Below are 25,242 nucleotides of genomic sequence, written 5' to 3'. Positions count from 1 at the left end.
GACACTTCAGGAGTCTGGGACAGGGGTGACACTTATACTGGAAAATGCTGGCTGATGTAGTCATTCTCATTTCCAGCCATGGAAAGCTAGAAAGTAAATTAGTCAGGAAACCAATTAGCATGTCATTTGGGCATTTGTCCCTGAAAGACACTCCTTCTCAAACTCCTTTTGAAGTCTGAATGGCTTGTCTTTGGCCCATCTGGATCAATGGGTGGGTCACACAAGCAACCCCAACCCCCTGGAACTTCACACTCATCCTCCAGCACTCAAAAGAAGCTTTAAGACGGAAGCCACTGTTTAGTCTAAGCTGGTCTCTCAATGAAGGGCCAGATTAGCCAGATAATTGTACCGTCTGGGCTTTGTTGGACAGAGTCAAAGAGTTAGTTGTGGTTGGCCTAGAGGAAGCCTCCACCCTATCTCTCCACCCTCTTCCCCACAATTCCAAAACCACTTGCCTGGCTGGAGCAGAGCCAGGAATCCAGAGGCCCAGGGAAGCAAGTGGAGAGCTACATCATTTTGCATCCCATTACCCGGCATACCCTGCTGCCCCTACAGGGTCCTACTGTGTGTCCTAGTGGGACTAGAGAGTATCTGGCCAGGGTGGTTGGCCTGCCAAGCTCTCCTGTTTGTATTTGAAGCCAGGGCATTTTCCCACAGACACAAGTCACCCCTCTGTGAGGCCAAGAGTCTGTGGATGAATAGATTAATGTTAAGTAGATCTATGGACTGAGAGTATTTTACTAGAATTTAGTGGCATGGAAGCCCTGATTGTGGTAAAACTGGAAATGAAAAGAGAGAAAAGGAGGGGGGGAGAAGGAGGAGGAGGAGGAGGAGGAGGAGAGGAGGGGAGAGAGGAGAAGAGCGAGGAGGGAGAGGGGAGAAGAGAAGAGACCTGGGATGACCGTGTTCAGTCTCCATTAACACTGATTCTCAGTATTTATGGAGGTACCACCACCTTGCTCCAACCATGTCAGACAGAAAAGCAGGAGGAGAAGGAAGATGGCTGAACCACAGGTTTCCATCTGAGCACATCTTGAAGTCCCTGCTGTTGAATGATCAAGAGGGAATTAGTTCCATGTGCTTGGACCTACAGAACCAGTACAGATTGAGAACCTTTGATCTAAAATACTTTGGACCAGAAGTGTTTCAGGTTTCATTTTTTTTCAGATGTAGAAATATTTGCACATACATGATGAAATATCATAGGAGAGAAGCTGAATCTAAACGTGAAATTCATTTCTGTCTAACATGTGTCTTATACACGTACACTAATAGAGATTTTACACATTGTTAGTGTACCTGCATTTTGATCATGACCTGTTGTTTTAGGCCAGGGGTGTCATGGTGACACTCAAAGACTTTTAGACTGGGAACATTTGGGAATTCAGATTTCCAGTTTAGGGGAACTCAACATGTATGTTGTATACAGTGTGTGCACACATATGTCCAGCTGCATTAGCATGGATATGTGTGTGAATGCCAGAGGTCAACAGTGGGTATCTGTCTCAATCACATTCTACCTCATTTTTTTTGAGAGAGAGAGAGAGAGAGAGAGAGAGAGAGAGAGAGAGAGAGAGAGAGAGAGAGAGAAAGGTCTCTCACTGAACCTGGAGCTCACTGATTGGCCAAACTGACCAGCCAATGAGCCCCTGGGGTGATATTTTGTGTATGCTCTAATAAATAAAGCATGCCTGCAGATCAGACGGCAAAGCCAGCCACTAGTTAGCCATAGAGGCTGGGTGGTGGTGCTACACACCTTTAGTCCCAGAACTCGAGAGGGAGAGGCAGACAGATCTCTGTGAGTTCACAGCCACCCTGGGCTACACAAGATTGAGCCAGTCTAAAAGAAAACCAGGCAGCAGTGGCACACACTGTTGATCCCAGCACTTGGGATCTCATGCCTTTAATCCCAGCACTAGGGAGGTGGAAACAGGAAATGATATCGCTGGAGAGGAATATAAGGTGGGAGGAGACAGGAGCTGAGGGTCCCTTTGGGCTGAGGAGTTGGCTGTGAGGTGAGAGGTGGCTGTGGCTTGTTCCTTTGTGTAGTCAGAAGTTTTCTTGTGTCCTACCTAGTCCCACAGCCGGTTGGACCCAAGTAAATATACAGAGGCTTATATTACTTACAAACTGTATGGCCTAATGGCTCAGGCTTCTCGCTAGCTAGCTCTTACAACTTAACTCAGCCCATTTCTATTAATCTATGCATTGCCACGTGACTTTGTGGCTTACCGGTACTTTCACATCTTGCTTCTGGTGGCTTGCAGCTTCTACCCCACTCTCCTTTCTTCTCCTCTCTCTCCAGCTCAAATGTACCGCCTAACCTTATTCTGTCTCAACATTGGCCAAACAGATTTATTTATCAACCAATCAAAGCAACACATATTTACAGCATACAGAAAGACATCCCACAGCACCTTTGTCTCTTTGATCTTTCAGCATTTACCCCGATATCTGGCTCTGGGTTTTTATTGTTAAGACCAATTAGAATTCGTGCTATAAGCCTCCATCCTTCTCATCTTCCCACCCCATTATTTTTCTGTATACTTTAGTCGTCACTTCATAATTGTCTATGTATTAACATTTCTTAGACTAGACTTTATTTGATGCCAGGCGTGGGGGGGCAGTGATCCCTCATCCCTCACTGAGGAGCTATTGACAGCTGGTGGCTCCTAAGGGTGGGAGAATCAGTTTTCTCTCTCAACCTGGCCTCCGGTAAGTTGACCATGCTACAGTGATGGCCCCACAACCATGCACAGGTGCACAGCTCTAATTAGACCTATTGCATTAGAAAAGAAGGAAGAGGAGGAGGGGGAAGAGTGGAAGTGATTGTATCAAAATAGACTGTTTACATGTATGAAATTCTAAGACAATAAGTTTTCAAATTATATCTTCTTTAAAAAAACAAGAATAGGCCCTAATTAAGAGTAGGCATTGACCATTAGAATAGGGTAAAATTTCAAGAACAGCTGTCAACAAAATAAAATAGTGGAAGTTGGAAGTTAGTTCAGTCTGACATGTTGGCAACTCTTTGAACACCACAGTCAGCAGAAAATGATTGATAGAAGTATATAATAGCTAGGGAAGGGCCCGCACTTGACCTTATTTGAAACCTCCAAAATAATGACTTATCACATTTCATTGTTGAAGACTGTAGGGTAAATGAGAGAAAGAATATGCTGGATTCTGTTCAATGTGATCAAACTGAATGGGTAGGCAATGTGAAGTCTCATTCAGAAATTCAGCTGCAATGAAGCAGGATCAGAGAGATCTAGCTTATTAAAATCATATGAGAAAAAAGAAAAAGATTCAATATTTAAGTAGAATGTAGCTCAATGTTTGTGGGAGGAAATGTGGGCTGAAGGCTGAGGCTGTGGCTGCAGAGAAGACTGGAGATTGGAATCTCAGCTCCACTCTATTTCAACTGGGTTGACCAGATATCTGGTCATCATACATCTCCAAGTATCAACTTCCTTATCAGAGAAGTGAGGCTAATAACTGTAGCCCAGGAGCTACAATTACTATATTAACTAAATAGTGAATTGATATATTTAGTGTCATTTTCTGGCACACATATTTGTGCTCAATAAGCTCTGGTTCTGGTTCTTACTCTCAATGTGATGCCACTGCAGGCTACTAATGATTGAATGCAGCATTTAGAACACAAGAAGATGACACCACTGAACACGCTTAAGCAGAATTCTAAAGAGATTCTGGTGAGAGGTCTGATGTATCACCGGCTGCAACCTGGAGTGCCTGCAGAAGAGCAGCTGGAATGAGAGGAGACTGAAGCCTATGAGGAAGAAGGAACAGGTCAAGAAACTGGAGATGTTTAGCTCAGAGGATGCGAGGTCTCCAGTAGGTCCCATTTCACTCATCACAATCATCTGCCACTTTAAAGAAGCATTAGTAATTTAATTTAGTCTTATGGTAATACTTTGAGACAGGTGCTTTGACTGTTTCCATTTAGAGATGAAGAGATAAGAGCTCAGGAAGGTTAAACAATCAGCAGAAATGAGTAATGGAGAAAGAATCTGAACCTAGGTTCCCATGTTCAAAACCGCCCTATATTGTTTCATTGAGGTCAGAGTTCGAGCTAATGGTACAGTCCTGCAGAGAGATGGGTTTCAGCTCTGCACACAGAAGCCTGCAGCAGCACAAGTGAATGATGGGTCGACCTGTGCTGTAGGGAGGGATGGTGTCTCCTGTGCTGGAAATGCCCTGGCAGAAACTGGGCAGCTTAAAGGGGGATATTTCACAGGAAATTAACATTCCCAATAGAAAAGGCTCCTTTCCTGATGTTTCTTCTATTTTTTTTGTGGGATAGATGTAATAGATTCAAATAGTCAAAAACTGAAAAGAGTTCCAGAAGTTGCTTTCTGAAGAGGCCTGCCTACTCATGTGTCTTTGTGATTTCTAGCATGGTGTTCTTCGGTCAGGGCTAGAGGGTGCAGGAGGTGTTGGTGCCGCCCATCACCCTCATCTTCACATACTTGCAAAGCAGGTCTTAGATTCAGATGTGGCTGTGTGAGCAGGTGAATATTCGAAGAGAGGTTTGTACTATGGGCTTTGATGAGTACATGCACCTCACATTAGGTGATACAGGAGAGATGCATTCTTAATAAAAGTCAAGAAAACAACTGTGTAGGATCATGCTAAAAAGAGACAATATTATTCTATTCCAGACCACTTCCAACCAGAAGTGGTCAAGGATGGGAGAAGTTGAGAAGGCAGTGCAATGTTTTTAAAGGTGTCTTCTGCGGGGAACACAGTCTGAAATATTTAATCCTATTGTTTTGATAGGTGACAATAAATGCTGTAAGACTGTTTTTCTTTGGAAAAAGACTGAAGAGGTACAAAGTGGCATCTGAAGAAAAGTTTTCATCTAAGTTTTGCCCCCAATGATCTTGTTTTCTTCCATGTAATAATGGTTATCACGTGGGGATTTCCTAGAAAGGTTTCAGATGTGCAAATGTGTGCTGATATATGAAGCTACAGAGTGTGTTCATAAATGGTAGTTGGTTGGCACCTATTTAGTGTTAGCTGTCAAACTGACATACCCTAGAATTACCAGTGAAGAGAATCTCAATCGAGGTATTGCCTAGATCAGATTGACCTGTGGGCATGTCTATGGGGGTTGTCTTCACTGATAATTGATGTATGGAGAAGCCAGTCTACTGTGGGCAACACCAATCTCTAGGAAGTTCCTAATTTCTTTACGAAAGAAAACTAAACATGAACCTGCCTGTTATCCAGCAAGCAGTATCCTTCATGGTTCTTGTTGAGTTTCTCTGACTATAAACTGAGTTTTTTCATCAGAGGTAATTCTGTACAGACTATCAAGAAGGCCTTCCTTTGGGTTCCTGCCCTGATTTCCCTCAATGATGAATGGTAACCTGGAAATATAAGCTAAAATAAAACCTTTCTTTCCCTAGTTGCTTTTTTTTTTTTTTGGTTTTTTGAGACAGGGTTTCTCTGTGTAGCTTTGCGCCTTTCCTGGAACTCGCTTTGGAGACCAGGCTGGCCTCGAACTCACAGAGATCCGCCTGGCTCTGCCTCCCGAGTGCTGGGATTAAAGGCGTGCGCCACCACCGCCTGGCTCCTAGTTGCTTTTTATCAGAATATTTTATCACAATGACAGACTAGACCAGTCAAAAACACAGAGGTGATTCTAGATATTTCAGAGGGGTAGAGTTAATAAGGATATATTACAATGGATCAAAAGAGGAAGTCACATTACCCAGAGCCACAACAGTCTTCCTTCATGGCTGTCACTGCCATACTGTCCAGGGAAGGCTTGGGCCCACATCCCACTAGTGTTTTGGGAACCGCTACAGTCTGTCTGCTGTTGGTGGCAGTGAAGCCTCTGTGACCAACCCTGGAAGCAGGCAGGTTGATGACTCCTCCCTACTTCAATTCCTGCATAAACAACTCCTATTCGCAGAAACAAAGATGGCTACGTGTGGCAAAAGAATGTGGGACATAAAGACTCTGGACTTTGAGCTCTCGTGGTATACGAAAGAATCTGGAGGGATGGATGTAGAACTCAATAGTAACAGTCTTACACAATCTACTCCTTTAGCTGCCCAAAATACACACATATTCTCTTACTTATCTATACTCAGCACTGATTTTTCAGTTAATTTTGGGAGGGAGTTGTTTCTGTTTTTTGGGTGTCATTGTTTGGGTTTGGGTTTTTTGTTGGTTTTGTTTTGTTTTCTTTTGATACAGGGTTTCTCTGTGTAGCCCTGGCTGTTCTGGAACCATGTAGACCAGGCTAACCTTGAACTCCGAGATTTGCCTGCCTCTGCCTCTTGAGTGCTGGGATTAAAGGTGTGGGTCACCACAGCCGGCTGTCATTTAACTGATCTTAGAGTTACCCATGGGAATAAACAGGTAGTGCTCTGTCGTTCCTGTTAACGATTGCCTAGAATTGTGTCAGAAGGACTTACCAGAATTTCTTTTCCATAAATTTACGGTCGCAGATGGTGCTACATCCATGTCACTTCAAACTCTTGCTTAGTGTGTCTGTGGAATTCATTCCTCCCAGTCGAAGGAGTCCATCCAAAACTGGTGTGTGTCGTGGATGCTGTAGCGTGTGTTGCTGAATGAAGGACCTGGGGCTGGAGAGAGAGTTCTGCAGTTAAGAGCATCTACCGCTCTTGCAGAAGACCAGACTTCATGGCGGTCTGCAGGAGAAATGTTCCTGTGAGGCTCGGCTCTTTGAATACTGGGTTCCCAGTTGGCGGCACTGTTTGGAAGAGGTTTAGGTGGTGCAGCCTTGGTGGAGGAAGTGTCTCATTGGCACAGGCTTTGAGAGTAAAAGCTTCGTGCCACTTCCTTGCTTTCTCGGTTTCGTGCTTGTGTTTGAAGATGGGAGGCCTCGGTTTCCTGTTTCCGCCACTAGGCCTACTACCTGCTGCCATGTCTCCCTGTCCTCCAGAGGGACTCTGATCCCTCTGGAATCATAAACCCAGATAAACCCTTCCCTTCTAAAAGTTGCCCTGGCCATAGTATGTTATCACAGCAACAGAGAAGTAACTCATACAGAGTTCGGAGAATCACAACTGCCTAAAACTCCGCTTTGGAATTTCCACAGGCGCCTGCACTCACATGTACACATGTATACACGTGTGTACACACATGGGAAGAGAGAGGGGTAATTTTAAGAATGAAAACAAATATAAAAAGGAGAGACAGAGTGAAGGACTTTCCCCTCCAGCTGCTAGAACTGTTCTTGGAATAGCCTTCAACCATCAACCATCTTTTAGACATGCCTTAGGTAAAGAGAGCTGCCTGGTCGAGGTCACACCTTTTTCCTGGATGCAGTTATAGTCCATTCTATAAAGATCCTTGCCCTTCATTCTAATCGGAGACAGCCATGAAGGGCTCTCTCTACCTCACAGCTCCTTGTGGCATGGACAGAGACCTCTGCTGAGATGTCTGTGTAGCTCATCTTCTCTTCCCCAGCCTGTTCCCACATTTTCCATCCCTTACAGTGGTGGTGCTTCTCAAAGCATCCTTAATAAACTTCCCTCAGGCCAGCATCCCTCTTAGATCTGCATCCCAGAGGATGCCAAACCTTCAAGAGCCCACTTAAAATGTTGATAGGTACCGGGTACTTAATCTCCAGGGAAGTCCTACGGATGATATACGAGTCTCCTCAGGGCTAGATTTCTGGAACTCTACTCAACCCCTGGATTCTGAAGCTTTTCTCATGGAGAACGATCTCTGCTCCTGGCCAAGCACTGAAGCAGAACTCTGAGGCGCTCCATGATTTGATCTTCTTGTTTGACACCCCACCCCCATGTTTGAAACTCACCAGAGCTTGGCATCTCTCTACAGAGCCGAGTCCGGCTGCAGTGACGCAGCAAGCCTTGCTTTGTTAATACAATCCCGCAAGGTTTATTCATTTGGCTCAGCTTACCCTGACCTCAGACGTTCTGTTTTGTATTATTTTTAAAAGTGCACAGGTCTCCATGGAGGCCCTTTTCTTTTCAAATTTAAGAACCAGCTGGGAAATGGGGGTAGGGAGAAAAAGAGAAAAAACAGGTGGGAGGCTGGGACATACTAGTTGAACCATAACTCATCAAAGGAATAACTGTTCCTCTCCTTAACCACGGTGTTGATTTGTGTGGGTGTATCAGCTTCCTGGCTCTACCTGTAGGCCCATCGATTTAAGTCTAGAAACTGGAGAAGTGGTAACAATGGCAGCAGTAGCAAAGTGCCTCTGAAGCTCCACAGCACAGTGAGTGCCTTTAAGAGCTTGCTGTGTGCCAACACATTCAATCAACAGCTATGTCTGGTGCTGAGAAAACAGGTTCAGTCATTTCACCAGACATTGTCCCACACTATGTAAGTCAGCTGCATTTAAATTCAGAGCGGACTCTTCATCAAAGGGCATGTATCAGGATATATGTTGTTCTTCCATATTGTCATCAGAAAGCTTTTGGCTTCCCCTTTTGTCTCAGGTCCCCCAGATTCAGGCATCTCACCCTGCTCTTTTGATCTGCTGGATACGTTACAAACTCATGTGTGACGCTCTCCAACACATGGCTACCCTTTCCCTGACTCAGCCTAGTGGCCCTAGTTTCTGGATTGTTGCTGCAAAGTTCTGCTGTCAAAAATTTGGTTTGTTCTTTATTTCATTCCAAAGGTAACAGTCACCCTTGACCTTAAGTACAGATACCTTTGAACCACATGAAGAGTATCAAAGCCCACTCTCTAGAGCTCTGAGTCCCAGCTTTACAACTTTCTAACTGACTCTGAGAAGTAACTGAACTTCATCATGCCTCAGTTTCTTCATGTGTAAATCAGTAGCCATAGTAAGTATAGCCTGGAATGAGTTACGATATATGAAGCCCTCAAAGCAGAGCTTGGAGCAGAGAGAATGCTAGTTTTACAATTGAGTTCTTCTCCTGACCACATGATCCCGAGTATTTTCGTGTGTGTGTGTGTGTGTGTGTGTGTGTGTGTGTGTGTGTGTGTGTGTTTCCTTTCCTCTTAGAGATGGTAAAGATGCATCCATAAGCTAAAAACCTAGACATACAATCTGTGGGCGAGGCTGCATGAGCCGCTCTTGTTGCAACATGTGTTTGATTCTTTACATGCATGACTAATCGCAGGACCCATTGACATTTTCACACTCAACTGCCACTTTCTAGGACTTGGTGGGTGTTAGGCTTAGGGGTTAGGCATTAGGTGGGTTCTTCTTGAATGACTGTGAGTGAATGGCTAGTGAGACAGTCATGGAAAGGTGAAGTCAGAAAGACTATTTGGAGATCATCCAATCCATTCTACTCATTTTGGGAAATTCATTTCATTTTTATTTTTGTGTCTCTGTTAATGTGTGTATCTACGTATATGCACAGAGACCAGAAAGGAGTGTCAGATCCCTTGTAGTTCAAATTTTAGGTGGTTGTGAACCACTCTCAACCACTGGGCCATCTCTCCAGACCCCCAATCTACTGTCTTAACTGCTGAGAATGGAGAGGGGAAGGGAAATAGAGTCATCACACTCATCATGTTATAGGTGGAGACCGAAACACAGAATACCCAGGTTCTCATCCCCCATGCCATTGCTTTTTCTACATCATCCCCCATCTGTCAATGGGGGTTGTTTGGGTTTTAACTTATACTTTTAAGGAGCCATTAGTTCCTTCTTAATGGTTTAAACAAAGAAATTAATCTAACCTCAAGAGATCCCTATTTTCCACACTAACCTATGAAAGGCCTTCTTGGGAGGGATCTAGGCTGGAGTACTTAGCCCCAGCTGATGGCCAAAGGGCAGCACCATCAAGTGGGCACTGAGGGACTGCTGCCCCTGTGCTTAGCAGTCCCCCTGATTCTAAACACAACAGGAACCAATTTGCCAGCTGAGTGGTCCTTCTGGCCTGCCCCATCTTCTCTGTTAGAGGAGATTTTATCATCCTGGTGTAACGAGCACTTGAGCTAAATGTTGAAGAATTTATGGCAAAATGTGGAAAAGAATATGAGAGAGAAAGAGAGAGAGAGAGAGAGAGAGAGAGAGAGAGAGAGAGAGAGAGAGAGAGAGAGAGAGAGATTTATCTCGGGCATTATTCTCTGTGCACCAATCAGAATGAAAAGGGCGGGAATCAAAGAAGTCCGCCATCTTTCTTTCCTTTTTTTGAGACAGGATTTCGCTATGTGTTCCAGGCTGCTCTTGAACTCACTGTAGCCACAAACTCAAAGCTGCCCCAGCTTCACAAGTACAGAAATTACACGTGTGTGCCACCTGTCTGGGAGTCTGTTGTCTTACACCAGGATGCCAAACTCATAGGTCTGGCCTCTAGCCACTGTGTTTGGTAATTTGGCTTTCCTTGCTGTCATTCCAATTCACCAACACATTCCTTGCCTCCATTAAATAAATGAGACCCCAGTGGAAATTAGGTTGGTGTCCAAAAGGAGAACTCAGCAAGCCCTTTGGGTTTTTGGATGGTATATAATAAAAACATAAACAGAGTATGTCTCACCTTTATTCAAGAGACACTGAACACTCGCTTTGTACTTGATCTTAAAGACAGTCCTCCAACCTCAAGGAATTTGTCATCTGGTGAATGTAATACATCATGCGTATGTTTCCCAGAGACTTCCCAGCTGTGGGACATTGTCAGGGAAGGCTTCACAGAGAAGCAGGTGATCAGCTAGGGTTTGGAGAAGAGAATTAGGGGAAATCGATGGACAGATGTGGACATCAGACCTTCCAGCTAAACAACATGTTTTATAACTTAGCTTGACACATATGGAGAAAAGATCAGAAGATGGAGTGCATGAGAAAGGATTGTTCTGGTTAATTTTAACTGTCAACTTGACATAACTGAGAGTCACCTGGGACGAAAGTCTCAGTGAAGGAATGTCAACATTTGGTTGGCCTGTGGGCATGCCTGTTGGGAATTCTTAATTAACCCAGTCCAGTTTTGTCAGTTCCGTTGCCTAGTCAGGGGGTCCAGAACTGTCTAGAGTGGGAGATCAAGTTGAGCTAGCCTGCAAACAAGGACTCATTTATTCTTTCTTTGCTTTTAACTGTGGATGTGATGTGATCGGCTGCTTGAGTTTCTGCCGTGGTTTCCACAAAATGATGGACTGGAACATGAGACTGTAAATCCGATAAGCCCGTTCTCCTCCTGTGTTGCTTTTTGTCAGAACTATAGACATGAAATTAGGTCAGGGATGATGGGAGGTGAATCTAGAAAAGGAGGTACGGGGCAGTCTCTTCCATATGGTGGTAGGTACAGGCTGGGCATGCTAGATAATTTGATGTCAACTTGACACAAGCTAAAGTCATCTGAAAGGAGGGACCCTCAATTAAGAAAATGCCTCCATGATATCAGGCTGGAGGCAAACCTGTGGGACATTTTCTGAATTAGTGATTGATAAGGGATGGCCCAGCCCATGGTGAGTGGTGCCATCCCTGGGCTGGTGGTCCTGGGTTCTATAAGAAAGCAGGCTGAGCAAGCCATGAGGAGCAAGGCAGTAAAGTAGCACCCTCCATGGCCTCTGCATCAGCTCCTGCCTCCAGGTTCCTGCCTCGTTTGAGTTCCTGTCCTGACTTCCTTCAGCGATGAACAGCAATATGGAAGTGTAAGCCAAATAAACCCTTTCCTCCCCAACTTGCTTTTTGGTCGTGGTGTTTCATCACAGCAATAGAAACCCAAACTAAGACACTGTGCAACTGAAAAGTGTGTTCTAGAGGCAGCAGGGGCACATGGGCACTAGTCTGACTAACCTGTGGAATGATGAGTCTGTAGACTGTATGTCCATGTTTGAGTGTACATGCTCATGGTGTGTTTGGGAGATGGCCATAGAAGTAGTGGTTCCAGGCTGGAGGCAGACACTCAGCACTCCATTTGCTGAAGGAGACACCCAGTTGTTGTTCACCTTGGCTAGGAGGCTCAAAGGTGGGTGCTTGTGGATAGGAGGTTTCACCACGGTGTTCCTTTTAGTATCATGCCATGCCTATCGTTTCTATTTGAGAAAAGAAGTGACTAGATTTCCTTAGAACATGGAGGGTCTATTCAGACCCACGTGATGGAGTGGAGCTGGCATCATTCTGAAACAAGCCCCTGTCCACTTCACCTTCTGCATCACCTTAGGTGCCCATTTGCCCTGATCTGCTCCATTCTCTGTACTCCATTTTCCAGGCTGCTAAAATCCTGGGCCTGTGACCTCTGTGCATGGCCACCCTCCCAGCTCCCTCTGCCCTTCCTCATGCCTCTACCCAAGCTTTGACCTTCATCTTTTGCGTGGCCACATCACATTTTCTGCCAGCCCTGCGGTGGTCTCCACCACTTAGGGGCTGGCCAACTCCCTGAAGAAAGGAGACTTCGCCAGCCCTGCCTGTGGCCTCTGCGGTCTCAGCGGCCCCTGCAGCCCCAGCCCAGGTGTGCTTACACACTGGATGTGAGCCTTTGCCTTCTAGGAGGGACCCCAGGGGTTATTAATTAATCCAAGGTGGAACCCATCCTGGAACATCCCAGAAAACCAGAAGGAACCAAAGGGACTTCTGAGTGCCCAGCAGGGGAAAACACCGTTTAATTGACTTGGATGACTTCACTGTCGAACTCTGTCTGGCTGTTATGCTAAACTGGAAATGAATCTATGATACTGGCTGAGGAATCTCCCAACCCACCCTGAGCACGTCTCCTGAGGCAGGGAGTGGGGCGGACACATAAACAGGACTTAGGCAGAGAAATGTCTGGGCACGTTGTTTCATGCCTAGAAGCTGACATCCGAGATGGGTTTGTAAGTTCTACGATGTCTATTTTCTGTATCCCACAGGAGCTTCCCCAGTGCACAACTTGCTTTGGAATATAATTCAATACAAATCAAACCTGTGGTGGACCCGGCCTCAGGGAGTTCAGAGGGTGTCCTGAGAATTTCCACAGATGGTGTTGTCCTATGATAGCACTAAACCTGGGGGCAACAATCCCAGCTTCTGGCCTCATGTTTCTGAGCACAAGGCACCAGCTGAGCATTTCATGTAAATTACTTTTCCTCCACCTCATCAGCTCCCCATGGTGAGTAAGTACCAGAAAGTTCCATCTCCAAGTAAGGAAACCAGGGCTTGTTCAAAGCCACGTGGTTTATGAGTAACAGCTGGAATTCACAGCCTGACTCTAGAGTCTACATCGACGATTCTAACCTTGATACTTGTTTCCCTGGAGATGTATCCTAGACACATAAACCCCAGCCCCCATAGGAGGCTTCCCACCTCCTTTCTCCCAGAGTCCATTTTAGACTCCAGTCCTCCGGACTCCGAGCCCTTTTGGTCCATAGCCCAAACCTGGGCTTACCTATGTCTCTCCTGGGACATCCTTACCCCAGGTCTTCTCTCTATACATCACAATTAATTTCAGGCTTTGTTTCCACACTGTGTCTTGTGTTCATGGTGCCGTGTGCACGTGTCTACCTTTACACTTACCAGATAACTTTGTTATTGCCAGTTCACCCACCAGTCACTCCCGCTGAGAACAGGGCAGGGTCATTATCCTACAAATAGAGTGCCTCCCTGTGATAAGTGCTAGAGCTATAGTGGTGAGGGAAGGCAGGCGCAGCCCCTGCCCTTTGCAGAAAAAGTAGGAATAGCAGAGTCTCTCTCTCCCTTCCCTCCCTCCATAATTATAAGCACTGTTAAAGTCTGTGATAGTGTAAAGGCTATGAGTGTATGCTGGGGAGACAGCTCAGTGTTTGCTGTGCAAGCAGGGGGACCAGAGTTTGATCCCCAGTACCCACATATAAAGACAGGCATGGTGGTGTACGCTTGTAATCTCAGAGCTGGGAAGGCAGAGCCAAGAGGATCCCCGGAGTTTACTAGACAGGAAGGCTAGAATAACTGGTGGGGTTCAGGCCAGTGAGAGACCCTGTCTTACAAGATAAGATGAAGGGCTCCTGAAGGAGTCACCTGAGATTGACCTCTGGCCTCTACATGCATTGCCCAAATATCCACATGCAGCACCACCCCTTACACACATCCCACACATGTAAACACACACACACACACACACACACATTTTTTTTTAAGCTGTGGTGGTAAGGTGCCTGGGGTGACAGCAGCTTATGATGGAGTATCTGGCAGTGAACAGTTACTCACTTATGCAACTGGTATCCAGGTGCACCAGTCTGGGTTCATCAACTACTTCTCAACCTTAAAGTAAGAGAAAAATAAAAGAAGCTGTAGAGTTTAGACCAAAACTGAGAGGCCCCAAATCTCCTTTTGCCTGGTAATGAATGCATATAAAACACTAGCTCAATAAGAGTGGCACAGAGAAAGCCGTAACATCGTGATGCAGAATGTTTGACAGGCCACAATCCAAGCAATTGATCTGTACAAATTTATTTTGTTTTCACCCCAACCCCCAAGCTTAGAACTGATGGAGCTCAGACTCACAGAGGGTAAGAGTGCTGCCCAAGGCCACACAGCCAGTAGAAGGCTGAGCTGAGATGTGACAACCACTGCATCTGTGGAACTAGGGATCCTTGAAGGGCAGCCCCTTACCCAAGTCCTGCCATTGGAGAGAGCCAACCCCACCTAACTTCCCTGTCTTTCTGCCACGTCTAGCTTTGGGGCTTGTAAAGGGAAAGAACTTGGCATTGAGAAAGAGCAGCAGCAGGAAACAGAGCAGAGGCCCAGCATGGGGCACCCAGGAGTGCATTTGGGGGAATTCCAAGTGCACCACGAGGACAAGAAAGACAATGAGCCGCTGCAGGTCAGTTCTGTGCTCTTCATGGTGCTCGCTTTTCCCAGCCTTTCGCTCCTGACTCTCAGTTCTCAGATAGACAGCTGAGGTTCCCAGAGATGGAGCAGGTCATGTGCTAGTTGGTGAACTGTGATGGTTCCCCTGCTGTCCACTTAAGACAAATGGACTTTTCAGGGCAGTTTTCTCAGGGTCACAGACTGTGTTTCTGGTTTGATGTCCTTCTGTGTCCACATTACTAGAACCTTCCTTTCCTCCCCAACTAACACTCTGCAATTCCTCTCATGAGCTTATGAGTGGGTTGTCAGTCTGCTTGGGATGGAACTGTACCAATGGACAGCCCCTCCCCACCGAAAACCTGCATGCTACCCAGACACGGAGGAGACAGTGGCCCAACCCCTCGGTGGCTGCCAGGAAAAGCAATGGAAGCCGGGGCTTACACCTCCCCATTCTGGGCCAGCCAATTGCCAGGAGCCCCAAACTTTTCACTCACTGGACTGAATGGGATTTTGATGACTCCTCTTAATTTGCTTATTCGTGTACAATTGCTTTGGTCTCCCTCTGGCTCCCACTGCACCCCATGGTCCAGGCTCCTCAGTGTCTATGGGCCGAGGGCCAAAGTCTTTAGGCAGCACCAAGGCTCTCCTACCCTGGTAAACCTGCCTTCTCTCTGCTCCTTTCCTCTCTCTGATTAGTGGTTCCCATGGGCAATTTTGGAAGAATCAGATAATTAACTTGCATGGTTTCTTATTCCTTGAAGCTTTCACACATTTTCTGTGTCTTGGTGTCAAAAAAATGTTATTTTTATACAATGGCTATCAATATAGATGACTGTTCATTCATTTATTCGTTCCCCTGTCTAGCCAGCCCTGTGCTTACATCTTTATCCATCTCTCTAACTGACTCTCCCTTCTTTCCTTTTGGATTATTCCATCCAAGCACGAGCCAGGCTTAACCCTGCTTAGCTTAGGAGATCAGGCACACTCTGGATAGTGTGGCTGGAGACTGTTTAATGGTTTCTGATCAGCTCAGAAGTAGATTTCCTTTCCCCATAGGCTTTATGAAATGTAGTATATTTCACAATATAAATACAGAGACAATAATGAGTCCCATGTATTAAAAGTGTTTATATACAGAGGGGTGTGTGTGTGTGTGTGTGTCTGTGTGTGTGTGTGTGTGTGTGTGTGTGTGTGTGTGTGTGTGTGTGTGTGTGTAGATGCAGAAACAGAGAAAACAGGCTGTGCAGTTCAGGTGGTAGAGTGTTTGCCTGGTACACACAAAGCCCTTGGTTTCCATCCCCTGTACCACATAAACTGGATGTAGGGATGCAGGCCTGCAGTCCCAGCACTTGGGAGGTAGAGACAGGATGATCAGGGGTTCAAGGCCTTTCTTGGATATAGTGAGACATTGTCAAAAGACAGACAGAGAGGAAAGTAGAAAGGAAAGAAGGAAGGGAGAAAGGAGGAAAGAAAAGAAAAGGAAGTGTGTAGATGGATAAGATTTTACTATCTATAACCCAGTTTCCCTCCAGTGACCTTGTGAACTGTAACTACTGTAGGTGGTAAAACCAGGTCCACAGCATCTTAGCAATGTAGACTCGTGTGTGACTGAGGTAGGACTTAAACTCCTGGCTGGCACGCCCTTCTCCTCACTCCCAGTAGTAACTCACCCCTTGTCTCTAACATACTGTCTACTGTCCCTACCAGGCTTCTCTGTGCTTCTGGTTTCCCATAATCCTTCCCTAAACTGCCCTCTGAACATATTCTGTGAGAAATAACAGTAGGATTCTGAAAGTAAAAAGGCTCATTTGGAGTGACTGCCATTACTATTACACCGTATTTTGTTTGCATGAAGGAAATGTCTTGTGGCCTCAGTGGAAAAGAGGTGTCTTCAGGTGCTCAGGGCAGTGCCTAGGCTGAGATGGATAAGGAGTGGGGTTCTGGCTCCGTCCCTTTTCACCTGTGGGACTTGTAGCAACAGGCTCAATCTTCTGAGCTCCCATTTCTTTATTTACAAATAGAGATAGCAGGGTAGCTGTGTTTGGCATGTGGCCAGAGCCGGATTTGCTTTAGTGGCAATGGAAGGCACTCTGGATCTAGCTTGACTTATGCATGAACCAAGGAAGTAGTAAATACAGAAAGTACCCCACATCTGCCCTGTTCCCACACCAAACAGCTGCTCCATGAAAGGGCAGTCACTTTCCAGCTAAGCTGAGGCCAGTGACATACCTGTCCACACAGCAGTGAGTGCTGGCAGTGAGGTGGAGCCACACTCTAGCCATGAAGGAGCGTGCCACTCTGGCATGCTGTGGTCCACACAAGCCTGCTGTTGAAGGATGACAGATTGTGGAGAAAGTGATTGGGTCTTGGACAGATGGGCTCAGCTGGTAATTATATGATGGGAATGAAGCCAAATCCATTCACAGCAAACTTGAACTCTGTTGAGCGTCTCTCACCTAGCACTGCCTGTCACACCGTTTCTGGTCTTGTTATTCATAGCTCTAGTGTCCTAAGGGGACTAGGGGCTTGCACAGTGTTGAGCATCTTTGACAAAGAAGAGGAAATAGGGAAGGGAGAGAAAAGAGACAGATGAGAAGAGGGTGGAAGGGGGAGAGCAGAAGAGAAGAGAAGGCAGAGATGAAGTCAGAGCAATGTGCTGGGACTAAGGCGATAAGCTTAGCCTGGCTCATCTCTTTTCCTGGATCAGTAGTTTCCAATGAGGAGTGCTTTTGCATCATGGAGGATATTCTGCAATATCTAGAGATGTTTTGGTTATAACAGCCTTGAGGACAGAGGCCAGGGATGCTGCTGAACATCCCATGATGCACAGAGCAGCCCCAACACAGAACTATCCAGCTTAAAATGTCAATGGTGCAGGGCTGAGAGACTCTACCCCAGATCCAACAACCCAAATTCCACTCCTGAGCCAGAAGCTCTGTCATACCCTAAGAACAGAAGATATGAGTCCAGTTTATGACAGTGTGGCTTCACTCTGAAGAAACTCCACCTTCATTCTCTCCTGCCGACCCCACATGAAGCCTAAAGACAGAAATAGGGAAGAGACCTTCTGAAAGATTTATATAGGAAGAGCCACTGAGGCAGAAGTTTCTGTAGTTCCCCTGCAAGATCCCATAGCTAGGAAGTTTCTGAGATGGAATTGAAAGTCAGGTATGTATGACCACCTTTGGCATTTTTCTGTGGCAGAATCTCTTATCTCCCACTAGGCACCCAGGAAAGGAGCCTAGCAGAAACTCAGGGTCTGAGATTCCTGCAGACCACAGAGGTGGGGCACATCCTGCTGGTCTAAAGATACCTGTGATTTGTTGCGGTTGGATTTAGAAAGGCATATAGACATGTAGAGGACTGTCATGAAGAAAGAAGACATGCTCACAGTCCCCCGACAATAGAAAGCATAACATGCTGTGTGGGTGCAGGGGAACAGGGGTAGGAACCAGCCTTGTTGTGGCTTGCAGGAAGGAACAAGTGAGGCAGGACACTCAGGCTCAGACTGACTGGCTGGTTGCTGTGAGCAGCGGAGGGCAAGGGAAGATACTCTACAGTGGTGACCTTCCCAGGTGATCTGGGCAGGTTGATGGTTAACTGGAGGGTGACAGTCAGAAAAAACAGACTTGGGCTGTGGGCCCTGGGTTAGCTGCCTGCACTGAACGGCACCCTCCAGGACAGTAGTTTTGTATGTCCAAAGACTGGCCAACATAAGAAGGACTGGCCTTCTAGAGTCAGCATGGGCCCTAGTATCCAAGCATCAGAACATAGAGAAGATGTGGTCGCAATGCCTGTCCAAGGCCAAAACACTCTGTGATCTCAACCCACATCCAACTAAGGACTCTTTCCTTTCCCATTCAACTTCATATAAAACCCAAGACATAAGCAAATTAAACAAATAACACTGCTCTGTTGGATGCATAGCCAGAAGATCCTGAACCCTTTGAGCCTCCAGCTATCATGATCCCAGGCATGTGACCCTAAAAAATGATTTAATCTCATCCTGCCTTAGATCCCTCACTGAACGTGGCAATATAACCAGGCACATGATTGTAATCCCAACTCCTGGGAAGTTGAGGTAGAATGATTGCCATGAGCTCAGGTCCAACCTGAGCTAACATACTGAGTCCAAGGTTAGCCTGGGTCATACCGTAAAACCCTATCTCCAAAAGCAAACACACAAATCAAACAGAGTGAGAATGATAGAACCATTTCATCAGGTGAGGGTCAGGACTGAGTTCGGAACAGTACTCAGTACATAGTAAGTACTTAAAGATCATTATAAAACTTCATCCTGCCAAGCATGATGTTGCACAGTCTTAATCCCACTGCTGAGGAAGCTGAGGTAGGATGATGGAGAGTTCAAGGTCATCCTGAGCATCACAGTGATTTTGAGGCCAGCCTTGGTAACTAATCTAAATCTAAAGGAGGGCTGGGTCATAGCCTAATGGTAAAATACTTGCCTAGAAAAAATAACAATAATAATAATAGTAATACTACTAATAATAAATAATGCCTAATATAAAAAGAATGCATATTAGATTACTGATAGACTAGTTTATAATTCCTCTATAGCCACCAGAAGTAGTAAGGGCATTTGTACAACCACCACGTTACTTTTCTCAACACTTTCTATTTATTTATTATCTATTATTATACTTCTGCTGTCACTTTTAATGAAGAGCCACCCCCTCTACCACTGGTGCTTTTACCAAGTATAGGCAGGGCCTCTGGGTCCTGAGGATCTAAGCGAGAAAAAGGACCAGGAAGTGGCTCGAGCTACCACTGCTGCCCTGGTGCCCTCGCTTTTGTTATTGTTTTGGGGTTTTTGTTGTTTCGTTTTGTTTCTTTTTTCCTCTCTTACCCTGTTTGTACTTCACTCACTCGCGGTTAGAGGACATAGGAGGTGGGAGCTGATGAGGCTATGGGGAGATTCTACACTCAGGTGGTAGCTTCTCGGAAGTGCAAAGCTCTGGTATAGCCATCTGTGGACATGCACCTGCAGTCCCAGTGCTGGGTGTACCCCCAGAATCAAAAGCCAGGACTGGGCCAGATACCTGCACATGTTCATCAGTCGCAGCCCTGCTCACAGGAGCCACTGCGACCCAGCACGTCATTTGTTGGGCGGTATAGAGGGCTTGCTCTTTCCTCAGAACAGACTTCTCCACCTCTGCTCTTGACACGGGACAAGCTGATCACAGGTGGGACCTCTTCCCTGGCACTGTCCCTTCCGATCTGTTTAGGGAATCAGTTCAGGTTGGCTGGAAGCCCTACCTGGCCGTGTCATACAGGAACTCCTGTGGCCTCTTGAGAAGAAAATGAGTGGCTGGGAAGAAAAGGACCTGAACTTCTAGAAACATGAGTCCCTGCTAGAGGAAGGGAGTGAGCAAACAGCCCATTTATACACAGGAACGTGGCCCCAGGGCTCCCCTTTTGCTGAACCTCATCTTAATTTGGAACTATTTCACAGTGGACCTTTGCAAGGATGACAAGTTCAAACTGAGCTGCTTAAAATGCCTGGAGCAAAAGCCTAGGGACTTGCAAACCAACCTCAGAAAGAGAAATTAGCTGTGTCTTGTCTCAGAACTCCCAATGCTTGCTCCAAAATAAACACATAAGCTATGCTGGCGGGGAAAGCACGGCCCTTTTTTCTTCTCCATTTTAGAAACGCCATGTGTGCGTTATTTTAAATAGGCGCCAGTGCATGAGGCCCTTTTAACAAGATTGAAAACAGATGGGGCCTTAGGCTATTCGGTAGCTCTTGAAAACTAGCTTGGGACGTGCTAAGCCGTCCTGGGTCCAGGCAATGCTCATTTGCTTGTTGAAGCCCAAGTGCAGCCAAGCCTCTGGGTCCCAGAGAGCGTGTGTCTGCTTCCTGTGGCAGGTGTGTGAGCCAAGGAAAGGAAATATCTCCTCTCACCACATTTACTGTGTTTGCATTTGGTTAACCCTTCAGCAGCTCCAGAGCAGGGGAATTGCCTTGGTATTGAGTAGCTTAGGAGCTGGGAGATTATTCTGGCCTTGGGCAGCCTAGGCAAAGTAGGGTTGGGCTAGTCTTGTTATCTTGGGAGAAGGCAGGTTGTTCTAGTTTGGGTCCTGATGCTTCTGGGGCTAGAAACAGCTGTTGTGTGACAAAACTTTTCCTGGGAAGATGCAACATACACATCTCCTCATCCCAAATAGAGAACCTACAACAGATCAAAGTATGGATACCACCGAAGTCCAACTTGGTGAACCATGAGTTTTATTGGGGTTACTGACAAAACTATGTATGAGTGAAGGGTAACTTACAGAAATGACCCAAAGACTACTCCAGAATGGGTGACAGCTCACAAAAGGTGGGAATCTGGAGCACACTACACAGCCTGCAGGCAGCTCAAGTTGGAGAGTGTCCTTTCCAGGTGCCTTCGTTGTTCTAAACCTCCTCCAGGCAGCTTGGCTGGCTGTTTTCTGCTTCTTCCAGGCAGCTGGACTGGACTCAGAGTCCTCTTTGCAGCTCTATCCAGCTAGTGTCAGAGGTACACTCAGCTTTTATTGCTTACTTTGGTAGGGCAGGGCCTAGTGAATCTAGTCAGTTTCAGGAACTTCCTGAAGCTATTTTGAGTTGTTTACCTTCCTGTTTAAGGAGCTTTCCTACAGGATAGAATGTTTTGATCTCTGAGGAAACAGTTACATAACAACATCACCCCTGGCCTTCTATTGCTCAGCTCTCCAAAAGCTGCTGTTCTTATTCCAAATCCATAGAGCCCTTCCAGTGGCCAGAGGCACTTCCCAAATAGACCTCTCTGGACCATGTACTCTGAAATGTGGTGTTGTGTGTTGACCCCATGTTCCTTTCTTACCCTGACCCAGCCCCACTATCTTTCTTGCTGTCCCTCAAAATCAGAAACAGAAAATAGTAAGAACCGCTGTTGAGAACTCAGGCACACTGGAACCCTTGGGCAATGCTGGTGGCAATGCCAGAGAAGACTAGAGGCTCAGATTCACAGTCACAGGCAGTTGTGAGCCACCTGACATGGCTGCTGGGAACCAAATTTAGGTCCCTTGAAAGAGCAGTATGTGCTCTTAATCACTGAATCATCTGTCTACTTACTTATTTGTAAATTTTTAATAAATCCGAAAAAAAACCAAAAACCAAAATCCTGCTACAAGAGAAGACTAAACTCCAGATCAAATAGAAACAAAGGGTAGGAACTAAGAGAAACAGAATGTATTCTCAGTTAGAAAAAAAAAAAACTCAACTAGAAAAGAGGGGTGAGGGTATAAAGATCCAGGCACTTCCTGTTAGTGTGTTTTAGCCCAACTGTCTATCAAAATCAGCTGAGCTTTTTATCTTGTTTCTTATATATTCTGTACTAAATCAGTCTTTGAGAATAGAGTTCATGCGTCTGAACTTCTTATCTTTGAAAGTTCATGTTATTATAACTCATACCTAAAGATCAAAACACAGGATAAAGTTAAAATTTTATAGCCACTGAGGAAAACATGGTAGCTTCTCAGGAAATGACATACAGCATAGGGAGATGGCACACTTAGTACAGTGCCCACTGAGCAAGCATGAAGACCTGAACTTGACAAATCTACATTAAAAAGGTGGCTGTGAAAGGTGGCTGTGGTGGCACATACTTGTAATCCCAGCACTGGAGAGGTAGATAGGAAATCCCTGGGACTCACTGAATAGCCAGCATGGACAAATTGTCAAACCCCAGGCTAATTCAAAAAACAGACATCTCCTGAGGAACAACACCAAAATTGTGCTCTGACTTTTACATACATATACACACATATCCACACACATGCACACATATCCACACTCACATATCCTCATACATGTGAATATGCACATACATATACACATAGATATCACACATACAAAATAAAAACCTAGCCGGGCGGTGGTGGCGCACGCCTTTAATCCCAGCACTCGGGAGGCAGAGCCAGGCGGATCTCTGTGAGTTCGAGGCCAGCCTGGGTTACCAAGTGAGTTCCAGGAAAAGGCGCAAAGCTACACAGAGAAACCCTGTCTCGAAAAACCAAAAAAAAAAATAAAAAAATAAAAACCTAAACGCAGAATTACCACTTGATCCATCAATTTCTTTTCTGGGTGTGTACACAAAAGAGTTGAAAAAAGGGGGGCAGGGGTTGGAACAGATATGGTTATATAGACCATGGTTATAACAGCATTCTTCACAATGGACTGGAACCAACACAAATATCCATCATTAGATATTTGACTGGATGGAAAATTGTGGTGTGCAGATAATGTTAGGGTCCTGGAGAAGTCCCACAAAAGACCACTATCCATGTATGCAATCAACAGGAGTGTTTATTATCTCGAGAAAGCTTCCAGCATGCTGGGGCCAGCCATTCTAACAAAAGCAAAATGGTGATGACCCTGAGAGACATGTGGGCTCCTTTTAAGCACAGCCCAAGGGAGGTGCTAGAGCAGTGAGGTCATTTTAGATATGATTGGCTTAAGTAAGTGGCAATCATATTAGTACGTTCTAATTGGCCAGGGCTAGTCAGGGGCTGGTCAGGGCTACAGTTTTACATTTGGGGGCAAACCTGGACAAGTTCCAGGCTTTGTCCTTATTTAGTTATCATCTTGAGCTGTTTATGGCTTAGGCCACCAGGCCTCCTTGTCCTTGCTGTTGGGGGTGTTGAAGATTGATTATCCTTTGTTCGTGGCTCTTCCTCAGAAACTGTTTGCTTGGTTCCAAAAAGCAGGGACCGAGTGCTAGTTCTTAACTGAGTTATTAGGGCAGGCTGTCATGATATTTGCCTGGCCTTCTCAGGTAGTATGGAATTTTACTCAAACCTTGAAAAAAAGCTAGAAATTCAGATATATGCTGCAACATAAATGAGCCCTGCAAATACTAAAGTGAAATAAGCCAGACACAAAAGAACAAACACATATGACTTCAGTTATGTAAGTCCACAGACACACAGTAGAATAGATGTTGCTGAGGCTAAAGGGGGTGTCTTAGTCAATGTTATATTGCTGTGAAGAGATGCCAGGGATAAGGCAAGTCTTATAAAAAAAAGAAAGCATTTAATTGGGGCTTGTTTACAGTTTCAGAGGTTTAGTCCATTTTCATCATGGCAGAAGCATGGCTGCACACAGGTAGACATGATGTTGGAGAAGTAGCCGAGAGTCCTACATCAAGATCTGCAGGCAGCAGGAACAGGAATTCAATGGGCCTGGCTTAGGCTTTTGAAAACCTGAAAGCCCACCCCCAGTGACACATTTTCTCCAACTAGACCACACCTCCTAATACTTTCAAATAGTAACACTCCAGAACATTCAAATACGTGAGCTATGGGGGCCATTCTTAGTCAAACCACCACATGCGGGGAGAAGGGTGGATTATTACTAATGGGCACAAAATCTTTGTTAGAAATTACAAAATGTTGTTAAGATAAGGGCTGGACAGGTTGCTGAATCAGTAAATTATTTGCTGCACAAGTATAAAGACCTGATTATGATCACCAGAACCCTCGTAAGAAGCCAGGCATGCTTCTCATCCCAGGAACAGTGAGATGGGAGGCAGGGACAAGTAGGTCCCTGGAAGCTTGCTGATCCCAGGCCAATGACAGACCCTGTATCAAACAAAAAGTGGGAGAGGCCTCATAAAGAACAACACTCGAGGTTGTCCTCTGACCTCCACATACATTTGCATTCACAAGCTGGCCTCCAGACACCTGTGCACCCTTCTCCCCATTCACACACGCCAACTCCGGAATTGGGTACAGTGGTGATTGTACAACAACATAAATGCCTAATGCCACTCAACTGTACACTTAAAATGGTTCTTTTATGTTGCATTTATTTGACAATGAAAAATAATTAGGGAACACAGTGTACTTTGTTCCTCCCATTCCCTTTTCCTAGGGCCTTCCTCCCTAAGTGTGACTGTTGCACACTGTCAGCATGCTCAGGTTCTCTGCTCAACGTCACTGCTTACAAACGCTTGACCCCACTGAGCATTCTTCATCATTTCCTTCCCAGCACTTAGTACTCTAAAGTGCTCACCCAGCCAGCTTTCCAGAGTGCTCAGTGGTCAGCCACAGCTGGAGGAACTGAAAGGGACTTCCTGGCCACAACTCCAGAGGGCCCAGTGGTAGGAAGTGGTAGAGTCGCTCTTAGGGCTGCAGGGCTGTCATTTAATTGTGCAGGTTAGATGCAGTGAATGCTTGATGAGGCACAGGGTGACAATGGTTCCAGAAGAAGGCAGTGTCCACCCTGCAGCTAGCAAGGGGAACAGAGGAAGAAAGGCTAAGTGCTTTTTTTTCCTTCTCTCACAACTTTGACGGTGGTATTAAACCTTGAAAATGAAAAACACAAAGAACAGTCAGTTGACCTCAAATCTGTGTGGATGAGATGTGTCTGTCATCCCCATATAACTTTCCCTTTCTGCATACATTTCTATCCAGCCCCCCCACCAGCTCCTCACACAGTGCCCTCACCCTAATCCTGACCCCAGAATCCCACCAGCTACAGCTCTTGCTGCCCCCAACCCTAGCAG

General features: G+C 45.8%; 1 protein-coding gene and 1 pseudogene across 8 annotated transcripts in view; both read left to right on the top strand.

Moving 5' to 3' along the window:
* Syn3 (synapsin III) overlaps positions 1-25,242 on the top strand; it is a 454,398-nt gene that overhangs the window by 56,077 nt on the left and 373,079 nt on the right. The gene's annotated exons all lie outside the window — the stretch shown is intronic.
* Positions 4,422-4,748, top strand: LOC128120094 (small nuclear ribonucleoprotein E-like; annotated as a pseudogene).

Source organism: Peromyscus californicus, unplaced genomic scaffold (assembly GCF_007827085.1).
Source record: "Peromyscus californicus insignis strain IS unplaced genomic scaffold, ASM782708v3 Scaffold_24__1_contigs__length_46423439, whole genome shotgun sequence".
In the NCBI taxonomy this organism is placed as follows: Eukaryota; Metazoa; Chordata; class Mammalia; order Rodentia; family Cricetidae; genus Peromyscus; species Peromyscus californicus.
Note: the sequence above shows the minus strand (reverse complement) of the source record. Positions and strands in the feature narration are given on the sequence as shown.